The 24464-nt window shown below is 39.8% G+C and overlaps 4 non-coding genes across 4 annotated transcripts; all 4 read right to left on the reverse strand.

Annotated features, from left to right (window-relative positions):
• Window positions 1-10376: 10376 nt before the first annotated feature.
• trnar-ucu (transfer RNA arginine (anticodon UCU)) lies at window positions 10377-10466 on the reverse strand. Its single transcript is given in 2 exon segments — window positions 10377-10412; window positions 10430-10466. It is a non-coding gene; the product is annotated as a tRNA-Arg (tRNA).
• Window positions 10467-10712: 246 nt separating this feature from the next.
• trnat-agu (transfer RNA threonine (anticodon AGU)) lies at window positions 10713-10786 on the reverse strand. The gene has a single exon. It is a non-coding gene; the product is annotated as a tRNA-Thr (tRNA).
• A 1549-nt stretch (window positions 10787-12335) lies between these two features.
• On the reverse strand, window positions 12336-12425 carry trnar-ucu (transfer RNA arginine (anticodon UCU)). The gene is given in 2 exon segments: window positions 12336-12371; window positions 12389-12425. It is a non-coding gene; the product is annotated as a tRNA-Arg (tRNA).
• A 246-nt stretch (window positions 12426-12671) lies between these two features.
• trnat-agu (transfer RNA threonine (anticodon AGU)) lies at window positions 12672-12745 on the reverse strand. Its single transcript has one exon. It is a non-coding gene; the product is annotated as a tRNA-Thr (tRNA).
• Between the last annotated feature and the right edge of the window lie 11719 nt (window positions 12746-24464).

Here is a 24464-nt window from a genome sequence, read left to right on the forward strand (position 1 = left end):
CTTCCTCGGCAGGACAGGACAGTGAGACAGCTTCCTCAGCGGGACAGGACAGCGAGACAGCTTCCTCAGTGGGACAGGACAGCGGGACAGCTTCCTCGGCGGGACAGGACAGCAGGGCAGCTTTCTCAGTGGCAGAGACCTCCCCGCGGGTCTCTGGCTGGAGCTCCGAGGTCGCCAAGTTGACCTGGTCACCAGGTTGATCTTGGGCTGGAGCTCTGGAGCTGAGACCTCCCCGTAGGTCTCTGGCTGGAGCTCTGGGGCCGCAAGGTTGACCTCAGACAGGGGCCCAGGGGTTTCCAGGTTGACCTCGAGCTGGAGCTCTGGAGCTGAGACCTCCCCGTAGGTCTCAAGCTGGGGCTCTGAGGTCACCAGGTTAACCTCAGATGGGGGCCCAGAGGTCGCCAGGTTGACCTCAGACGGGGGCCCAGAGGTCACCAGGTTGACCTCGGTTGGAGCTCTGGAGCTGAGACCTCCCCGTAGGTCTCAAGCTGGGGCTTTGAGGTCGCCAAGTTAATCTCAGACGGGGGCCCAGGGGTCACCAGGTTGACCTCGGGCTGGAGCTCCAGAGCTGAGACCTCCCCGCAGGTCTCAAGCTGGGGCTCTGAGGTCGCCAGGTTAACCTCAGACGGGGGCCCAGAGGTCACCAGGTTGACCTCAGATAGGGGCCCAGAGGTCACCAGGTTGACCTCGGGCTGGAGCTCTGGAGCTGAGACCTCCCCGTAGGTCTCAAGCTGGGGCTCTGAGGTCACCAGGTTAACCTCAGATGGGGGCCCAGAGGTCGCCAGGTTGACCTCAGACGGGGGCCCAGAGGTCACCAGGTTGACCTCGGTTGGAGCTCTGGAGCTGAGACCTCCCCGTAGGTCTCAAGCTGGGGCTTTGAGGTCGCAAAGTTAATCTCAGACGGGGGCCCAGGGGTCACCAGGTTGACCTCGGGCTGGAGCTCCAGAGCTGAGACCTCCCCGCAGGTCTCACGCTGGGGCTCTGAGGTCGCCAGGTTAACCTCAGACGGGGGCCCAGAGGTCACCAGGTTGACCTCAGATAGGGGCCCAGAGGTCACCAGGTTGACCTCGGGCTGGAGCTCTGGAGCTGAGACCTCCCCAAAGGTCTCAAGCTGGGGCTCTGAGGTCGCCAGGTTAACCTCAGACGGGGACCCAGAGGTCACCCTGTTGACCGCAGGCTGAGTCTCTGCATGAGCTCTCCGGTGTAGTTGTTTATGCTCCGGCCAGCTGCTCTTGAAGCATTCCTTTGAGCAGTAGAATGCTTCCTGGAGACCCAATTTTTGCAAGTAGGGCATTGTAGTTGAGTCTCCCTCCTGCAGCCCTCAGACATGCATCTAGATGTCCTCTCCACCACATCGAATGGAACCTAACGTGAAGCTGTGGATTCTGGCATGTTCACCCACCTGGGAGCTGCGGAGTCTAGCATGTCCACCCACTTGTAAAAAAGGTGGAAAGGCAGGTCAGGCTGGGGCTTTCCATTGACCCGCCACCCCGGCAGATCCAGACCCCGAAGATGTCCTGGCTGGTAGAACTCCTCGATAAACAGTTCCGCGAACTGGGTGAAATCCTGGAGAGCGGGGGACTCAGCACTCACCAGTTCCTCCGCCCAGTCCCTGGCTGGGCCACAAAACCAGGACACCAAGAACCCGATCCACTGGCTCTTGGTAGGCTTGGGATACACCAGGCTGCAGAAATAAACCTGGCAACTGCAGAGGAATTCCAGCAGGTAGCTCCCCAATCCCGCTGTCACTGGTGGGAGCTCGGCAGCGAACCTCTGCGGGAACTGCACGGACTAGAAACGCGGCCAGTAGTCCGAGCACCTCCCAATAAGGTGTCCTCCTGCTACTTCCATGGTTTGGCGCGATATTCTGTTACGAAACAGGACTCAAGACAGGAAGTAAGCGCAGGAGTGACGTCTTTATTCAGACGTAAGCTAAAGACATGAAACTGAAACACTTATCCCTCAACTCGGGATGAGGCATGAAGCACAAAACTTAGAATAGGACTATGACTTGAGACACTCGTTTAACTCGGGCATGAAACGTTCATCTAACTCAGGCATAACCCTCATTTAACTCAGGCAATAACACTCCTTAAACTAAGACATGAACATTTTTAACTACAGCATGGACACTCTTTAAACTCTGGCATGAACACTCTCTAAACTAAGATATAAACACTCTTAACTATGGCATGGCATGAACACCCTTAACTATGGCATGGCATAAACACTCTTAACTATGGCATGGCATGAACACTCTTAACTATGGCATGGCATGAAGACTCTTAACTATGGCATGGTATGCACACTCTTAACTATGACCTGGCATGAACACTCTCAACTATGACATGGCAGGAACACAACCCACTGACCCCATAAGGCCGAAAAACCGGCTTGCCCGTCTTTGACCTATTCCCGTAAGGACGATATACCGGCTTGGTTGTCTATGCCAAATACCCATAAGGCCGATATAGCGGCTGTACAGTGTAAACGTTATCCCCGTAAGGCCGGTATACCGACATTACTCTGCTATGATTCCTTACTTATTTAATTATTATTATTTGACCCAGAAGGGTGATGATGTCATGATGTCGTTACGCCATCATTACGATGAAGCGGATCCAAGCGTGAATGTTGTTGAAACTAAAAATACCAAAGTGAAAAGCTAATCATGTTCCAGCTAAAGTTACACAACTGAAAAAAAAATCTGACAGTCTATATAACCAGTGTATGGATAACCCCATTATGGAAGAGCACACCATGTTTCTGTTTGCCATTCAAACACTGATGATTCTTCTAAATTTTATTTCTACCTGGAATAAATGATCAGTTTACTTAAATGCAATAAAGTACACTAAATGCATTTTATATGTACAAGTAATATGCTGTAATATAAGTAATATACTTATATGACTGTGGGCATAAACCCCTGATCTTGCTCTGTGAACAATTTTTTTTCTTTTTTTAGAGTCAGCTAGAAGCAATACCTTTAGGTCTACCCTAAAATTGTACATGGCTGCATCAATTCCAATGGTCCATGGCACAATTACTTTTGGTCATTTAAAATGGAAGAACCACATATAAAAGTGCTGTACTTCCTACACGGTTCCGCTGATTTGAAGTAAATGCCCTCTAATTAAAGCTGAAAGTCTGCACTTTGATGTCATATTCATTATTGAATTCAACTCAACTATATACTGTGGTAGACAGCTAACATAAGTATAACTTTGTTAATGTCCAAATATTCATGTACATGTGTGTATATTATTTTTTATAACAGTGTCATGTAATGTGAGGTTGAGGACGGATGCAAGCACACATAAGAGCTTTATTAGAGGAGAAAGGCAGACAAATTCAAAACATGAGACATAGGTGTGGTCAAACAGGCAATTGGTCAGGCCATCGGCAAACGGGCATAGACGAGGCAAAACAGAATTGAAAAATGAGGACGAGAACAGGATCAAAACTATGGCACAGAAACAAGGAACAAAGGCTTGGCACGGTGATAACACTTAATACTTCGCCATGAACAATACAACATAACGGGTTTAAATGACATATGTAATCAAGGGTGAACACAAAAGGGCTGAAACTAATGATGAAACATAAGGGAAATAACCAATGACAATAGGGGGTCAGAGACAGGACAGAAATTATAACAGATGCACGTGTGGAAAGTAAACAAAGTCAATGTCACTAAAAAACCCAGAAGCGTGCGCTCGTGCTGTTAGCTTCGCTTAGGGTTTCAGAGTGTGTTGCATGCTCCAGTGCTTTGGCTTTGAGGGGAAATCGTGACAAACAGATATGTCAAATCCTGTCAAATTCTCTCATTTTCTTAATTGAAATTTTTAAATATATAACATACAAGTAAAAAAACCCCAAAAAACTAGTTTTACTGGTGGCTTGGGTCAGTGGGAAATTCAATCCAATGTAGTAGTTTAAAAGTAAACAGTTTTTATTCAATAATAAGGAAATAACTAATGAACCAAGTGTGGGTTAATGCTGGCTGCCAAGGAGGCCCCACCCCAGGAAATGACATCATTACTTTATAAAGAAAAGACTCATGTTCTATACTAGAGTTAATGCAAAGACAGGTGAAATAAAGGGTGCTGAGAGCAAATTTTATTTTACAACCATATCAAAATGTTTGTAGCCATATATGCTGTTCTATTCTCTTTGCTCACAGGTAAGTGTCACTGCAATCAAACATAAAATGAAAAAAGAAAAAGAAATAGAAGAAAACAAAATACTGGAATCGCTGCTTTTAATGTTGATTCCAGAAGCTGTCCTGGGAGAGACACTGGAGCAAAAAGATCTCTCCATGACTAAAGAGGAGGGCAAAAGTGTGTATATCAGCTGCAAAGTGACCAGATCAACCATCAATTATGTCCACTGGTATCAACAGAAAGATGGTGAAGCTCTCACAAGGATCCTATATGTCAAACGTGGAAGCAAACCTGTTCATGATACTAATCATCTTGAAGCAAAGGACTTTGATGTGATGCTACAGGCTGATAATTTTGATCTAAAGATAGCAAACCTGAAGAAAAGTCACTCTGCAGTTTATTACTGTGCCTGCTGGGAGTCAGCTACCACAGTGACAGTAAATATTCACAGTGGGTTCAAAAACCCTGATGGTACACAACCACACCAGAAATATATATTATTATTTTTGCCTTTGCCTGTGACTTTGCAAATGTAATAATCTCTGGATATTGTTGCTCACTGCCTATTCTGTATGACCTGGAACTGTTTATCACTGTCAAATTCCTTCCATTACTTATTTGAAACTTTGAAACATAAGTAAATATACAAATTTATAATTACTGTAGGTGGCTGAATGTATTGCAAAAAAAGTATTATTTTTTCTGTTCAATAATAAGGAAATAAAAGAAGTATGGGTTAATGCTGGCTGCCAAGGTGGCCAATCCCCACCCCAGGATTGGCCACCTTGGCAGCCAGCATTAACCCATACTTCTTTTATTTCCTTATTATTGAACAGAAAAAATAATACCTCAGGACATCATTACTTTATAAAGGAAAGACTCATGGTGCAAATAAGCATTAACACAAAAACCAGGTGCAATAAAAAGTGCTGAACCAAGAGCAAACTTTATTTTACAACCAAATCAACATGTTTATAGCCATATATGCAGTTCTCTTCTCCTTGGTCAAAGGTAAGTATCATATCACTGCATCCATCCATCCATCTTCTATACCGGTTATCCTTTTCAGGGTCACGGGGAACCTGGAGCCTGTCCCAGGGAGCATCGGGCACAAGGCGGGGTACACCCTGGACAGGGTGCCAATCCATCGCAGGGCACACAATCACACACACACTCACACACCCATTCATACTGTACGGACACTTTAGACATGCCAATCAACCTACCATGCATGTCTTTGGACTGGGGGAGAACATGCAAACTCCACACACACAGATCCGTGGGAATCGAACCCCCGACCCTGGCAGTGTGAGGCGAACGTGCTGTTTTACAGATGAATGTTTTACAGAAGCTGTTTTGGGAGTGACACTGGAGCAAAAAGATCTCTCCATGACAAAGTTATGCTAATCATCATGAAGCACTTCATCATGAAGGACTTCAATGTGAGGAGTCTGTGAAGTCTGATAATTATGAGCTAAAGATAGCATGCCTGAAGAAAATTCACTTAGCAGGTTATTACTGCACTAGATGTGTGTAAAAAAAAAAACCCTGATGGTACACAACCACAACAAAAACTCTACAGAAGTGTCATATCTATATTTATTCAAACACTGATAATGTTTAGAAATATCATGCCTTAATGAAATAAATTATTCAGTTCCAAATTGAATTTGATAAACAGATTGTAATCAGTAATTAAATGAATTAATATTAATAACAAGTAAAAGAATTAGGCACTGCAATTTATTAATGTCTGAGATACAGATTTAAAATTGTATTATAAATTGTATTCTTAGGCAGGAATGTATAGTATACATATTAAATTATCCACTGAAAAACACTTATGTCCTAGGCATAAACTCAAATATTCACAGTATCCATGTGCATGGCCATTCTGAATTATTTGGGAGCCCTAAGTGTTCACAATCTGTTTATTTCAGTGACCGTGGCCACAAACAATTCTCCACCACCTCAACAGAGGGTGCCCGTCCACAGATTTTTGAAGATCTTCTTTACTTGTCATGCTCATTTCCTTTCTTTCCTTTCTTTTAACTCATGAAGCTTGAACTCAGTGTGAAGTCTTACCAGTTTACTACAATCATATGACAAAAGCATATCTTTTTTTCTGTAATAAAATGAGAGATGAGCCGGCTTATATGTGAATCTGGAATGATCTGTGCAGGTGTTTTAAACTCTCCAATGCTAACAGACACTTCCTGGAAGCTATGCCTCCCTTTCCCCATCTTATGTGCTCACTTTTTCTGCCATGGTAAATGGAGAATATTTTAAGTTCATTAATGTGAAATAAAATCTATCAGTATATGTGGAACTTAGCTAAATTAGACAAGTATATGCTATGTTTAATATAATATGTATTAGAGAAAAAGTTTGGCCAAAAATGGTCAAAAAGGCTCTTTCAGTTTTCAGCCAAAAGAGAAAAAAGGAACTGACTGCACAGCTAATAATATAGTTAAACCTACCTTACTGTCTTTAACACTGAAACTTGTTTTCCAGTCTATTTTAGGCTAAGGGATGGTGGTGGCAGGTACATTTAGCTGTTGTCCGGACTGTACTGTTTGATCCTTGTTTTCTTTTCAGGTTATTACTATTACTTCACAACATAGCATCCATAGCAATCTTTTGGGTAATTCCGTGAATTTTAAACTGCAACATTTCAGGAAACCCTAAAGGGGGGTCACACATACTAATGAAGACTGACAACATCACAGCGGTATTTTATTTCATCCACCAGGGAAAAACAAATTTGCAAACACTGCTGAAGTAGGCAGATGCACATGCACTGTCTTCTTCCTACTACTGCAGTTACTGTTCCTGTACCTGAGGATTGGCAAATTTATAAGGAGTTAGTTCAGCTAATGTGGAGCAATTATAGAAAAGCTTAAGTTGCTCAGTTTGTGAACAGTCAGTCCATGCTCTCTTTCCCCAACTACCTAATGAATTGGGATATGCAAAGAAAAGAATTTCACTGTCTGTTATGTATATGGAACAAATAAAGGCTTCTTCATCTTCATAGTGAATGAGACCAAAGTAAACTCAAAACCCCAAAGAAGCTTGATTAAAATGAAGTTTTGAAATCTACAAATAAAATTAGAATTAGGTGGTCTAAATGAATGGGAAACTCATTCCAAGCATAATAAACAGAACTTAAGAGCTAAATATTCAATTTATTCCTAGAACTACTATGAATATAGCATTATTGTTAGTATTGATTTTATGTTCAGTAATAATAATAAGAACTAACAAATACACCAAATCTGGGTTAATACTGGCTGACAAGGTGGCCAATCCCCACCCCAGGAAATGACATCATTACTTTATAAATTAGATTCATATTCTAAATGCACTAAGCACACATTTTATTTTACAACCAAATCAAAATGTCTATAAGCATATATGCTCTTCTCTTCTCTTTGGTCACAGGTAAGTATAATATAACAAATGTATGACAAATATAAAAAGAGAAAGAAAGTGGAAAAAACAGAAAAGAAAATACCAGAATTGTTTTACAGATTAGTGGGTTTTTTTTAATGTTTTTTTTTTTTCTTTCTTTTTTTTTTTTCCAACAGAAGCTGTTCTGGGAGTGACACTGGAGCAAAAAGATCTCTCTGTGACAAAAGATGAAGGCAAAACTGTACCTATCAGGTGCAAAGTGACCGGATTATCCTCTGGCAATTATGTCCACTGGTACCAAAAGAAAGAAGGTGAAGCTCTCACAAGGATCCTATATGTCAAAAGAGATAGCTCAGTTATCCGTGATAACCATGATGATGCAAAAGACTTTGATGTGAGCATACAGTATGATAATTATGATCTGAAGATTGCAACCTTGAAGAAAAGTCACTCAGCAGTTTATTACTGCGCCAGCTGGGACTCAGCTGACACAGTGACAGTAAATATTCACAGTGTGTACAAAAACCCTGATGGAATATATATATATATATATATATATATATATATATATATATATATATATATATATATATGTATATATATATATACATATATATATTGTATGTATATATATATATATACATACGTATATATATATATATATATATATATATATATATATATATATATATATATATATATATATATATACATAAATCTGTATGTGGCTGTAATTCACAACCACATACAGATTTCAGAGCAGTGGAGCATAATATGTCGATTGTGTGCAAGGCTGGGGCTGGGGGGCAGGCGGAAAAAAACAAAACAAAAGGAAACCCATCCTCACTGAGTCACTGAGTAAATCATTACTCTTCATAATTTTATACTATAAAGTCAAACAGTACCAAGTATGAAAGTATTTTTATTATGAGCATCATAGTCTTTAACTTAACAGCAGTTCTTAGGCATCAAGTTGTGAATATTCACTGAATAATTACTGAATTTACGATGTAGGGCCTGTTTCTGAACATTTGGAGCATGTAGGTAATTTGTTATGTAAGTGATTGACATTGTGACCACCTGAGATTATCTTTAAAGTCAACAGGCACAGCTAGTCACAAGCTTCAGTAGCAACTTAATGTGTGTTAGTCTAGCACTTCTTACTCTAGATACTAGCTAGATATTTAGTATCTTTTTCCACTTCTGTTACAACAAGAAGTTACAGTGAGAAAGCAAACAAACTGACTGAATCTAATTAAACAGCATTAATTTCTTACCAGTGATTGGGGTAAGTTTTGCTTCTTCTGCTTTTATCTTTTTCCTTTTTCCTACCACAGATAGATATACACAGATGAGCCAAAACTTTAAAACCAATGACAGGTGAAGTGAATAACATTGATTGTTACAAACGCACCTTTCAAGGGGTAGTATAGTCAGTTCTCGAAGTTGATGTGTTGGAAGCAGGAAAAATGGGCAAGGATCTGAGTGACTTTGACAAAGGACAAATTGTGATGGCTAGACCAGAGGTTCCCAAACTTTTCCAGGGCAAGGCCCCCCCAAATGGCATTAACATTTGACCGAGGCCCCCCTTTTGCAAGATGTCTTTAAAACACATGAAAAATACAGACTTCTGAATATATCCCCCTTTTAATTAATAATTACATCTTACATCTTTACATTACATTATATTAGGAATTGATTGTGTTTGTGTGTGTGTGTGTGTGTTTATCTGAGAGTGAGAAAGAGAAAATCATGTATTTATTTATTTTTCACACCAAATTGTTCAGGCCCCCCCAGGCCCCCCCTGGCGGCCCCCACTTTGAAAACCACTGGGCTAGATGACTGGGTCAGAGCATCTCCAAAACGGCAGGTCTTGTGGGGTGTTCCTGATATGCAGTAATTAGTACCTACCATAAGTGGTGTAAGGAAGGACAACCGTTGAATCGGTGACATGGTCATGGGTGCCCAAGTCTAACTGATGTATGTGGTGAGTGAAGGCTAGCTTTTGGAATTGCACAGATGCACACTCACAGTCTTCTTCCTACCAATTGGGCCTAGGCAGTTAGAGTGGACACAGTTTCTTGCAGCATTCTTGTACCTGAGGATTAGCAAACATATAAGGAGGTAATTCCGTTAAAGTGAAACAACTATAGAAGAGTGCAAGTTGATCAGTTTGTGAAAAGTCAGGCTTAACGAGTCAACAACTCTGGCAGATATGGTGGCTTGAAGGTTCAGGGTAAGTTAGTTCTTCCAAATTCAGGGAGGGCATTATTCTTGTTTATTAAACATGTGTTTTCCGGTTGATAGCACAGAATCTACATGAAACACATGTCTGAAAGAAAATAGCTCTGGCTCAACCAATCTAGGCTTGCTGGTGTTTCATCTTGCCTGTAAAACAGGGATGGAAGATATGGCTCTTGCAACAAGAAAAGAGACCTGCATCAGGCACTGCTGGAATCTGAACCCAGGATCGCCTGTTTGCAAAGCAAGCACTTTAACCAACTAAGCCGCCACACCAAAGACTTGAACAGCCAAGTCTTTCTAAACTGAAGTTGACTCTTAGTCAAGTCAAGATTTACTCCAATGGCATGCAGACTTAGATGACATATTAAGGCATCTACTCAACCAAATATGCAATGCACATTCTGTGGTGTCAGGTACAGAAAAAGACCTAGACCAGTGGCCACCAGCATTGTTCCTGGAGATCTTCCTTTGAATAATTTAGCTCCGTCTAAAGTAGCCTAGACATAGGCGTCCTACACAGAAGAATTTAACAAGCAACATCCACATTAAAGCAAATGACTCTGGTGGGACTCGAACCCACAACCTTTGAATTGCTCCAACACTAAGCCTAGAAGTCCAACGTGCTATCCATTGCACCACAGAGCCAAAGATATCATACTGCTATGGTGTTTCATCTCAGTTTCTTCCAAATTCAGGGAAGGCATTGCACTTTCCTGTACTTGTTTAATAAACAGGAGTTTTACTGTTGATAGCACAGACTCTACATGCTGCAACACATGTCTGAAAGCAAATAGCTCTGGCTCAACCAATCTAGGCTTGCTAGTGTTTTATCTTGCCTGTAACAAAGGGATAGTAGGCATGGCTCTTGCAACAAGAAAAGAGACCTGTAGCAGGCGCTGCTGGGATTTGAACCCAGGATCTCCTGTTTACTAGACAGGCACTTTAACCAACTAAGCCACAGCACCACCCACCTTGGAATAAACCTTCCTAAACTGAATGTTGACTCTTAGTCAAGCTAAGATTTAATGGCATGCAGACTTAGATGACATATTAAGGCATCTACTCAACCAGATATGCAATGCACATTCTGTGGGGTCAGGTTCAGAAAAAGATAGCCTAGACCAGTGGCCACCAGCATTGTTCCTGGACATCTTCCTTTGAAGAACTTAGCTCCATCTAAAGTAGCCTAGACATAGGCGTCCTACGGAGAAAAAAACAACCACATGAAAGCAAATGACTCTTGTGGAACTTGAACCAACAACCTTTGAATAGCTCCAATGCTAAGCCTAGAAGTCCAACACACTAGTCCCTGCACCACAGAGCCAATGCTAACATAGTGTAATGGTGTTTCATCTCAGGTTCTTCCAAATTCAGTTAGGGCATAATGCTTTCCTACACTTGTTTATTACACAGGTGTTTTTATGTTGAAAGCCGAGAATCTAGAATAGGCATATGCTTCCTACACAGATGCTGCTTTGGCAGATGCATATATGTTATTTTTAGGAACTTAAATTTAGCACAGCTTCAGCTTCATTTTGGCCAAATGAATAGAAACATGTGGAACATGTTTGGAATATCTAAGATTGAGAGTAGGGAATTGCCATATTCAACAGGATTCCTCACCATGGAATTCTTCTCAGATATAAGGCATCCACTCACCTAGCCATGCAATGCACATTCTGTGGTGTCAGATTCAGAAAAAGATAGCCTAGTCATCACCAACCCTGTTCCTGGAGATCTTCATTTGACGATCTTAGCTCAATCTAAAGTAGCCTAGACTTAGGCATCCTACGCAGATGCTGCTCTGACAGATGCATATATGTTGTTTGTGCCTGAATGCTGCTCCTACCACTGATTTGAGGCTTGCTAGGATCCTCAACCTATGATAAACCACAAACATAGGTCAAGATGTATATCTACTGATAAATTTCAGGCATGATGTCTGTGTTTCAATTCTGATGGTCTCTAGCTTGTGTCATAATGTACCGGAACCAAGTTGTTTTGCGTTCATGGCATGTGCTGTTTTGAGCATTCCTAATCACCCTGCCTTTCACCCTCACTCTCTCTCTTGGTTCTTATTCTTCTCTTTTTATCTTGTAGAGTAAACTCTTTAAATGGACTCTAAAACTCATTCTGTTATCAGGCATTAAGCTCAGCCCTGGCTCTGGGAATCCCAGACTACTCATCTCCATTCCACCTGTATATTTCCAAGGATGGAAGCACTGCAGCGGGGGTCCTGGCCCAGGAACATGTTGGTAGCTATCGCCTGGTAGCATATCTTTCCAAATCTTTAGAACCTGTAGTACAAGGTATGCCTGCCTGATTAAAGGCTATTGCTGCATCTGCTCTCATGGTCATTGACACTGAAAAACTGGTTCTTTCACACCCACTCACATTGCACACATCTCATCATGCCTTATCTATCCTGAATAACAATCAGAGCTCCATCTAAAGTAGCCTAGACATAGGTGTCCTACACAGAAAAATCCAACAAGCAACACACACGAAAGCAAATGACTCTGGTGGGACTCGAACCCACAACCTTTGAATTGCTCCACCACTGAGCCTAGAAGTCCAACACGCTATCCATTGCGCCACAGAGCCAAAGATACTGTGCTGCTATGGTGTTTCATCTTAGTTTCTTCCAAATTCAGGGAAGGCATTGTGCTTTCCTGTACTTGTTTAATAAACAGGAGATTTACTGTTGATAGCACAGACTCTACATGCTGCAACACATGTCTGAAAGCAAATAGCTCTGGCTCAACCAATCTAGGCTTGCTGGTGTTTTATCTTGCCTGTAACAAAGGGATAGTAGGCATGGCTCTTGCAACAAGAAAAGAGACCTGCAGCAGGCGCTGCTGGGGCTTGAACCCAGGATCTCCTGTTTACTAAACAGGCACTTTAACCAACTAAGCCACAGCACCACCCACCTTAGAATAAGCCTTCCTAAACTGAATGCTGACTCTAAGATTTAATGGCATGCAGACTTAGATGACATATTAAGGCATCTACTCAACCAGATATGCAATGCACATTCTGTGGGGTCAGGTTCAGAAAAAGATAGCCTAGACCAGTGGCCACCAGCATTGTTCCTGGACATCTTCCTTTGAAGAACTTAGCTCCATCTAAAGTAGCCTAGACATAGGCGTCCTACGGAGAAAAAACAACCACATGAAAGCAAATGACTCTTGTGGAACTTGAACCAACAACCTTTGAATAGCTCCAATGCTAAGCCTAGAAGTCCAACACATTAGTCCTTGCACCACAGAGCCAATGCTAACGTAGTGTAATGGTGTGTCAGCTCAGGTTCTTCCAAATTCAGTTAGGGCATAATGCTTTCCTACACTTGTTTATTACACAGGTGTTTTTATGTTGAAAGCCGAGAATCTAGAATAGGCATATGCTTCCTACACAGATGCTGCTTTGGCAGATGCATATATTTTATTTTTAGGAACTTAAATTTAGCACAGCTTCAGCTTGGCCAAATGAGTAGAAACATGTGGAACATGTTTGGAATATGTAAGATTGAGAGTAGGGAATTGCCATATTCAACAGGATTCCTCACCATGGAATTCTTCTCAGATATAAGGCATCCACTCACATAGCAATGCAATGCACATTCTGTGGTGTCAGATTCAGAAAAAGATAGCCTAGTCGTCACCAACCCTGTTCCTGGAGATCTTCATTTGACGATCTTAGCTCAATCTAAAGTAGCCTAGACATAGGCATCCTACAGGCATGATGTCTGTGTTTCAATTCTGATGGTCTCTAGCTTGTGTCATAATGTACACAGCACATGCCTGCTCAGCGTAGAAAGGGATATGAAGCTATCCTTTGTGCCACACACAACCTCACCATTAAATCTGTAACCACTGCTAACAGCCCTGCAGTCTTGCTCCACAGACTTCTACATGCCTACTCGGAGGAGCCCGCACCTAAAGCTTGGTTGGTTGGAGCTCCTCATCACTCCACTCTGATATGTCACAGCATCCCCTGGAGGCAGGAAACAAGGTATACGTCAATGGATCGTGTTCTAAACCTAATGACTCATCATTTATATGTGTCTCCTCTGTTTTACCAAATATTGTTCATGTGGCTCACTCTGTCCCCTTTAATTCTGCTCAGGCTGCGGAACTCGTTGCTCATGCCCGTGATTGTTATCTCTTAAAGGTTAAGACTGTTACTATTTACACTGATTCACATTATGCTTTTGGTGTCGCACATGATATGGCATGATATGGTAATATATGGTATGCTCATGGTTTTTGTGCCACTGAAGGTATACCCATATTGTATACAACGCTCGTCTCTGGATTTTTAGAAGCTTCGCTCTTTCCTGACAGGCTTGCTATTGACTCCTCTAACACAGAACAGGCCCATGGTAATCCACTTGCTGATGAAGTAGCTAGGTGAGACTCGAAAGAGGACTCGCCCAACCCCTTTGTTCAGAATAATGTCTCCATTTTGCACATGTTTTCGCATTATTATTGCCTTTTTATGACCATGTATATTGTCTTTTGATTTGGCATAGTCTCTTAAATAAAAGCTTTAACTGCATTTACATTCATCTTCCTAAATCCATTACATGACAGAATACTTCGCCTACACCATGGATGCAGCAGGAAAGTGAAGAGAGCATCACGTTGGGATGTTTGTACCAGCATTTAATTCTGTCCTTTTTCCCCAATGGACTTTTATGAATCCCTCGGATCTGTATGATGGTTTTTCAGTTTATCTGCAAATTTTTCTGTTACAAAGCCAGCTATATTTTGCTAGCCTGGAGGACCTCAAATCTGATGAGAAGCAGTGTCAGGTGTTGTCCTGGCTCACAGGATCCAGTGGACTATATAGCCTATCTCAGTTAGTGTGACTATCAATAACGGTGTTCGGGAGTTCTGAATTCACCCCGGCCTTAAAGTTTTTTTGGGAGAGGACCAGCCTGTCGGACAAACCTGTTTCACCATTCATCGCGTACTATGAGAGGGAGCCAGAGGCTGACAGGGTGGCCACCACAGTTCAGATCCAACCCCAGGCCAACAGGCAAACAGTTGTCGTATTTTACCATTGCCCTGTTTACCTTTGTCAATCTGTCAATCAATATATACAGGAAGCAAGAAATTCGAAACACCTTTTGTTTCTTGTACATTAGTGGACTCTTGTGTTTACTTTAAACCATTTTTGTCCATAGAGAAACTTCAAAATGTTAGAAAATAAAAGTTTATATTGGCAAGAAATGATAAAATGGAATTTATTAAGCACTACTTTGATGAACATTCACATGCTGTGATTTTGTATGTCCTGTTAATATACCAAGACATAAAGATTAGCTTGCGCGCTTTAAAAACACACCTAAAGGATGCAGGTCTGTTTAGAGGAAAAATGATTTCCATTAAATGAAGTAAGGAATGCTATAAGAGCAGAGCTGTGTGGACCAGCACAGTTATTCGGCTGGTTCATGCGGTTAGTGCTTCAGCAGAAACAATTTGCGTGAAAAACGTGATGATGTTATGTGGCTGCTGCAAGAACTTAACCCACAGCAGACAGATCAGAGGACACGACGTAGATTTGTTACATTTTTATCTTAACCACAGTACGGACGAAACATATTAACTCATGCACATGACTCATCACTCATGACTTTCCAGTACTGGCGCAGCCTGTTGTACTTCCTGTATAACTTGATTGACAGATGTGTCGTCCAATCAGTGGTAAGTAATTCATTAACAAAATATACATACCTTTTCCGCTTTGTCGGATTTGTTAATGTGTTTATAATTTGTTGTTTTGTTTTCAGAATTGTTATTTTGTTTTCATATTTGTGTTTTGTTTTGCACTTCTCGGCCACCGTACTAAATCCAATACATGACAAAATAACAAATACACCTGCGTTACAAAATACAAGTCTGGGTTAATACTAGCTGACACCCCAGGAAATGACATCATTACTTTATAAATGAAAGACTCGTATTCTAAACTAGCATTAATGCAAAACCGGGTGCAATACAGTGTGCTAAAATAAGAGCACAGTTTATTATCATCATCATTATTATTATTATTATTATTATTATTATTATTATTATTATTGTTATTATTAATTTATTTGTACATCCCAATCAAAATGTTTATAGCCATAAATGCTGTTCTCTTCCTTTTGGTCACAGGTAAGAATCATATTAGACTAATTAAAATATGAATGAAATATAGAAACAAGAAAAGACAACAAAATACTAGAATCGCTGTTGTATAAATTTGTCTGGTTGTGAAACTCAGACAAAAAGATCTCTCCATGACAAAAGAAGTGGACAGAACTGTTGCAAAGTGAACGATTTGTCCACCACTTATTTACACTGGTACCAAAAAAAGGACGACAAAGCTCTCACAAGGATCCTATATGTCAAAAAAGATAGCCCACCTGTTCAAGATACTAACTATCCTTAAGCAAAGGACTTTGATGTGAGGGAAAAGTCTGGTAATTATGATGTAATGATAGCAAAATTGAAGAAAAGTCACTCAGCGGTTTATTACTGTGCCAGCTGGGAGTCAAGCTACCACAGTGATAGTGAATGTCTTGCATTCTTGTTGATATTGTGTTAGTGCTCGCTGACAAAGTGGCCAATCCCCACCCCAGGAAATGACATCATTACTTTATAAAGGAAAGACTCATGTTCTAAACTAGCATTAATGCAAAAGGTGCAATAAAAAGTGTTGAACTGAAACAAAATAAAAATGTCTATAGGCATATATACTGTTCTCTTCTCTTTGCTCACAGGTAAGTATCAGATCACAACATTAAAAATATAAAAAGAGAATGTAAGAGTAAAAAAAAAATTTAACACATAATACAAGAATGGCTGTTTTATGGATTAATTTTGATTACAGAAGCTGTTCTGGGAGTGACACTGGAGCAAAAGGATCTTTCCATGACAAAAGGAGAGGGCAAAAGTGTGTATATCAGCTGCAAAGTAACGGGATTAACAACAGATTATGTCCACTGGTACCAAAAGAAAGATGGTGAAGCTCTCACAAGGATCCTATATGTCAAAAAAAATAGCCCAGTTATTCGTGATAACCACCATGAAGCAAATGATTTCGATGTGAGGACACAGTCAGATAATTTTGATCTAAAGATAGCAAACCTGAAGAAAAGTCACTCAGCAGTTTATTACTGCGCCAGCTGGGAGACAGATGCCACAGTGACTTTAAATATTCACAGTCTGTACAAAAACCCAGATGGTACACAACCACAACAGTAACTCTATTGCACCAAATGTATTTAGATTTTTTTATATTCTGGTATCTTCACTTCACTTCCACGTTATTTGTCCCCAAGTGGCAATTGGTTTTATGGCAAGACATACATACAAACAAGACAATGTAATATTAACATCATTAAGAGGAAAAACATCACTATTATACTAACAAAGCTAACCTAAACCATCCCCCTTACCGGAATTAATAAGGGAAACGGCAGTAGGAATAAATTAATATCTATTGCTCTTTACAGGGGGGAATCGAAACCAGGAGCCAGAAGGTAGAACACTGAAAAAAATCAGTGAGATTCCTTTGCTGGGCACCTAGGATTTTACTGCTGACCTTCACTATTTTAGACAAAGCAATTTTTGCCTTGACACTGAGATTGCCATACCAGCATATTACAAAAAATGTTAATACAGACTCAATGTAGGATTTGTAAAAAAAAAAAAATAAAAATCGGGTCATCAAGGTCTTATCAACATAAAATGTTGACATTTTATGTAGGCAAAATAGTCATTGCTGACCCTTTTTATAAAGCATCTCTGTGTAAAAGTTAAAAATCAACTTATTGCCAATCAGGCTACCAAGGTACTTGTATGATTCTACAACTTCAACCACCTGCCCCTTAATAGTAGTACTCTGAGGAGCAGACTGAAAATAGCAGTATCACCTGCAAATTTTAAAATATGTTTGTTATCATGTTGACTGTGACAATTGTCAGTGTAAAGAATATAGAGAAGTGGTGAGAGAACACACCCCTGAGGAGACACTGTGGATTATGACATCTCTTCAGACAATCATTCATTCACCTTTACTCTATCAGTTAAAAAATCAAGAATCCAGCCCACTATACTAAAGTCAAAGCCAAAATTTAAGAGCTTGTCTACTAAAATGTGGGGTCCTAGTCCTATAAGCAAACTGTAATGGGTCAAGGAGATTTTCTGTTTCATGAGGAGCTCTTTTTTTCACTTTCACTTTTTCACTTTTGTTACACTTCATGACTAAGGAAGTCAGGGCAACAAGCCTAAAATCATTTAGTGTTTGGGGATGGCTATGTTTGGGTACTGGAAAAACTGTAGAAGGGACAGCTGGAAGATATAACAACATATAGGGCCTAGTTGCTATGCAAAAGAGATAAGCAGGCGACTACTTATATTTTCAGGGCCAGGACTTTTCCTTGCTCTGGAGTGTTTAAACATACTAACCACATCACTTTCACCAAAGTGAGTAAGACCACTGTCAGACATGATAATTTTCTGCTTCAAAACTACATTTTTAAAATTGTGGGTGTCAAACCTCAAATAAAACTTATTAAACTCTTGTGCAAGCTGATAACATCTATAACCTTATAGAGCCACTGGAATACATTCACAACTCCCTTGCTGCCGGTATCATCCAACCCTCCTCTTCCCCTGGGGAGCAGGCTTCTTCTTCGTGGCGAAGAAGGACAAAACCCTCCATCCTTGTATTGATTAGCATTAGCAAACCCACTGCCGTCAAACTCAAACTCCCCAGGTCCCTGCGCATCTATCCCACCTTTCATGTCTCCCACCTTAAGCTGGTTTATGACAGCCCTTTGCTTAGTGAGACACATCTGAGAAGAACACATATAAAGCATAGTGTTAATATTTATAAAAAAAAAAAAAAAAAAAGGAAATGCAAGGCATCTCACACCCCTCAGCATTCTCTGGTATGAATTTCAGTTAACATAAAAAAGAAGTCATGTTAACAGCAAAGGACTTATTTTCATTTCATTTCTATTATTTTCATACTCTGGATTAATGACTTTATGAGTAAAGCTGGAATTCAAAGTTGATCACTTGTTTTCTGCCAGAATAAATTCTTTATGGATATTGACACTAAAGGATCTGCATCTATGCTGGATCTGGCTCCATGAAGATCAGTGCACATGTTTTTATGACTGAATGTCACACTGTGTGGAGTGAAAGTCTTCGGCTCAGGGACAAGACTTTATGTAACAGGTAGGAAGAATGTCTTTTTCCATTGTCTGTCAACTGTGTATAATTGTTTCTGAAATTATTTTTAAAAATTGGGCAGAAAAATGACAGTAGTTATATGAAATGGAAATTCTTTGATCTAAAGTCTTCTACACTCTCTCTTTCTGTCTCCAAATTCATTCAGGTTTCTAACACTGCTAGTTTGATTATGAGTAAAAATAATAAAATAAAATAAAATAATGGTAAGCCTATTTTTTTTCTGGTCCAAGAAGTGACCTTTATATACTGCCATATGCTGTTACAAATGTAATTTCACAATCTATATGTAGATAATTTTCTTGATTTTCCTTGGTGAAAATTATTGACTTTATGAAAAGTTTATATTGCTGATCAATCTAATGTTAACATAAAAAAACTATTAGACATTTAGTTACCTAACTAAGCTAAGTGTCTTCCCACGGTATTTTGCTTTTCTGAGTTGTATGGGATTTTATGTGGTCTTTCTTGCCTATTTTAAAGTAGAATTTTAATATCAGGTGACACATGCTGAACTCTCAAACCAATATGGCACCATGGAAATTATCAAAGAAAATGTAAATAAAATCATTAAGAAATATTTTTTGTATATCAAACAATGTTGTAAAAAACTGAATGTGATTTTATATAATACCATAAGATTCTCTTTTATAATGTTCTAAAAAAATGAAAAGAAAAAGGCAAAATATGGAGACAATTATTTAAAAGGGTTAATGGGACTAAGTATAATAAATAAATTATATTTTATGAAAGTATAGATAATGTGGCAAAATCTTGTATCAAGCCAAAAATGTACTTAAGAGCAAGTCAAAAAAGTTGCTACTTTAAAATGTACTTAAATATTAAAAAGTAAGTTTGTAACTGATGAAATTATGTTACTGACATTTTCTTGTGAAAATTAACATTTATTACTTATCTAAAACTGGTAGAGGATGATTTTTGTTTTAAAGTAACTAGGAAGCTTGCTGCCTGAAAACATCCTTCAAACATTTTGCTAGTATTTTTACTGGTCATGCATGCTTGACTAGCATTGCATAGGTTGCTAATGAATTTATTAGAAATAAAATATCATGTAAAATAACATGATAACAATATTTAGCATTCGCTAGAATTTGACTTTGCTGCCTAGCCAGTTTGTGTGAGCCGCTGAAATGGATGCTAGTCTAACCTGGCATTTAGAAAGAAAACAAGTTAACTTATAAATGTATAACTCACAAACATCAACGGGCTAAATATAGACATTATGTTAGCAAATTAGCAAAACCTCAGCATGCTTTTTCAAATGAGATGAATTAGAGTTCATGCCTTCTATGGAACGAAAGAAGATGCTTCATTTTACTTGAGTCTTTGCTTATTCCAGCATAGTAAAACATATTCATGTTCCACGCCGCATTCCAGTTACTTATCCATCTTCAGACACACACAAATTGCTATAGCATTAACTACATTGTGTAGCATGAGAACGTCACTGCAAATTACATATTGAATTATGATTTTTGATAGTGTTTTATACAGTGTTTAACCTGATTGGGTGTTAAACTAAAATGACTAGATGCTAAGCTGAGCCCATTCTGTTGATATATAGCATAGTAATTGGCTACAATGACATATTCACTATTCAATTGGCTACAAGTATTCAATTTCAACAAGTAAAGTATAAATCCCCCCCCCCCCAGTAAATAAATAAATAAATAAAATTAAACTAATAAATAAATAAAAATTACTTACTAAGTATAGTGCCAAAGTAGACTTGCTCAAGTATTTTCCACCCTTGCACCTATGGTTTAACAATTTTACTCTGTGGATGTGGAGTTGGGATGAATAGACACAAACATACACGGTATTTATTCAAGCTTTTTTTATTCATGTATAATCAAGTATCCACCATTCTTCTTTTATAACAAGGAATAGAACACAGACAGGCCTGGGTAATGCAGACAAATCCAACATCCAGCTTAGGAACATGCACACTAGAGCACTCTATGAAACTTGGGAGTCCATGAAAAGACTCCAAAGTAACATCACTAGGATACATTAGGAAAATAAGGAATATTTTATACATATACACAAGACACAAGTGTAAATAGTGATCAAGGGGTTGTGACGAACTGGAGCAGGAGCAGCGTGGCAGGAAAACTGACCTCCTGAACTTCGGAAATGATGGACAAAACCAGGACAAAGATTAAAATTTCTTGCTGGTAGCAGAATCAAATTTTCATTCGGATGACCACCACAATCTTCTGGCCTCAAAAAAAATCTCAGTCAAAGACCATGGATTTAAAGTATAATTCAGACTGAAGGAATGCTCTCAGGTCTGTTTTTAGTTCTTCCATGTCAAACCTTATAAGAGAGAAAAGGTGCATCATATGCTGAATTCAGCAGTTTCAATATTTTCACTTTTTTTTGTAATTAAAAGCATAGGCCTTCCTCAACATTTTGCATGCCAAATTTGTCCAATGAAAAAAGAAGTACAAATTTCAGCATGTTTTCATCTGGGTTACTGATTGCTTATTTACAAGATCAATGTCTGTCCTCTTAACCAGACACAAGAACGACGAGGCCAACAGTATCTGTGTATCCAGTGTCCAACGAGGCGAATGGAACGCGTGTACTGCTGTGCCAGGCGCAAGGCATGTTCCCAGACTTGGTGAAATTCACGTGGAAGGATCCTAATGGAAGACAAGTGCAGGCATCAGAGGGAGATTATGAGCTGTTGGAGCAGAGAGATGATCAGGATCAGAAAATCAGAATAACCAGCATGCTCATTATCGACCAAAGCAAAGTGACATCATATCAATACACGTGCTTTGTCAAACATGAAAGTGGAGAGGAGCATGAAACCATTCCAAAAGGTACAACAAAATCACCTGCTCTGTTCATTACAACATTTTTACAACTACTGTCACTTTCCAAGACCTTTCATTAATCATAACAGTGCTACATGCATCCAACAAACTATTTCCCAGAAATACTTCATTGTAATTTTAAATATTCCCCTACACTTCCATATTACTGCATTTATCTTCAGCTTTTTCTATGTTTACAAACAGCTAATTTTTTATAATACATCCACATTTGGATATGAATTCATTTATAAGGTATTTCAAAGATTCTTCCATTATTATATAGAATTTCTCTTGAATATTGTCAGTTGAACAGATATAGGACAAAAGACACAAAAGACAAAATCAGGATGATCTTGTATGATATATTGAACTTTTTACAAAAATATTTGGTTGGCAATCCTTAGATGAGCAACCTGCTGCACCAAGCTCCTGCACAGAACAAAAAACAGAACAACAAGAGGAAAATCTCATTTCTGGTAAATAAATAAATAAATAAATAAGATTAAATGACAGTTTACATGTGATGATTTACATTTAAGAACTACAGTATCTCACAAAAGTGAGTACACCCCTCACATTTTTGTAAATATTTGATTATATCTTTTCATGTGACAACACTGAAGAAATGACACTTTGCTACAATGTAAAGTAGTGAGTGTACAGCTTGTGTAACAGTGTAAATTTGCTGTCCCCTCAAAATAACTCAACACACAGCCATTAATGTCTAAACCGCTGGCAACAAAAGTGAGTACACCCCTAAGTGAAAATGTCCAAATCGGGCTCAAAGTGTCAATATTTTGTGTGGCCACCGTTACTTTCCAGCACTGCCTTAACCCTCTTGGGCATCATGGAGTTCACCAGAGCTTCACAGGTTGCCACTGGAGTCCTCTTCCACTCCTCCATGATGACATCACGGAGCTGGTGGATGTTAGAGAACTTGTGCTCCTCCACCTTCCGTTTGAGGATGCCCCACAGATGCTCAATAGGGTTTAGTCCATCACCTTCACCCTCAGCTTCTTTCAGTGGTCGTCTTGGAGGTGTGTTTGGGGTCGTTATCATGCTGGAATACTGCCCTTCGGGCCAGTCTCCGAATGGAGGAGATTGTGCTCTGCTTCAGTATGTCACAGTACATTTTGGCATTCATGGTTCCCTCAATGAACTGTAGCGCCCCATTGTCGGCAGCACTCATGCAGCCCCAGATCAGGACACTCCCACCACCATGCTTGACTATAGGCAAGACACACTTGTCTTTGTACTCCTCACTTGGTTGCCGCCACACATGCTTGACACCATCTGAACAAATTAGGTTATTTTGGACTCATCAGAGCACAGGACATGGTTCCAGTAATCCATGTCCTTAGTCTGCTTGTCTTCAGCAAACTGTTTGTGGGCTTTCTTGTGCATCATCTTTAGAAGAGGCTTCCTTCTGGGACAGCAGCCATGCAGACCAATTTGATGCAGTGTGCGCCGTATGGTCTGAGCACTGACAGGCTGACCCCCCACCCCTTCAACCTCTGCAGCAATGCTGGCAGCACTCATACGTCTATTTCCCAAAAACAACCTCTGGATATGACGCTGAGCACGTGCACTCAACTTCTTTGGTCGACCATGGCGAGGCCTGTTCTGAGTGGAATCCGTCCTGTTAAACCGCTGTATGGTCTTGGCCACCGTGCTGCAGCTTAGTGTCAGGGTCTTGGCAATCTTCTTATAGCCTAGGCCATCTTTATGTAGAGCAACAATTCTGTTTTTGCAGATCCTCAGAGAGTTCTTTGCCATGAGGTGCCATGTTGAACTTCCAGTGACCAGTATGAGGGAGTGTGAGAGCGATGACACCAAATTTATCACACACCTGCTCCCCATTCACACCTGAGACCTTGTAACACTAACAAGTCACATGACACTGGGGAGGGAAAATGGCTAATTGGGCCCAATTTTGACATTTTCACTTAGGGGTGTACTCACTTTTGTTGCCAGCGGTTTAGACATTAATGTCTGTGTGTTGAGTTATTTTGAGGGGACAGCAAATTTACACTGTTACACAAGCTGTACACTCACTACTTTACACTGTAGCAAAGTGTCATTTCTTCAGTGTTGTCACATGAAAAGATATAATCAAATATTTACAAAAATGTGAGGGGTGTACTCACTATTGTGAGATACTGTATATCAATTAAATGGGTAGAAGAGACGGGATATTATTTCAGTCTGTATCAATGATGAATATCGCCATGTTTGGTTAATAGAAATTTAGATAATATAAAAAAGCCTGAATTTCTTTGTTAACAATGTTAAATGCTTGTTATAAAATTAACATAGAATTGCAATGAGTGTATAAAATCTATCTTTGTTTTTTACCTTGTGTCTCTTGTGCAGATTTGTTTAAGCTCAGCCACAGTCTGTATTTGTTCAGCGTGACATATGTGATGCTACTGGTGAAAAACCTGCTGTATTTCTGCACCGTCGTTTTCTTACTGTACAAGAGGAATTCTGCTAACAAGGAGATGCTCGGAGGCAGTGCTCGCTGATCGAGTCATTATTCTTGTTACTGA

This window comes from Ictalurus furcatus, chromosome 7 (assembly GCF_023375685.1).
Source record: "Ictalurus furcatus strain D&B chromosome 7, Billie_1.0, whole genome shotgun sequence".
Taxonomy (NCBI): Eukaryota; Metazoa; Chordata; class Actinopteri; order Siluriformes; family Ictaluridae; genus Ictalurus; species Ictalurus furcatus.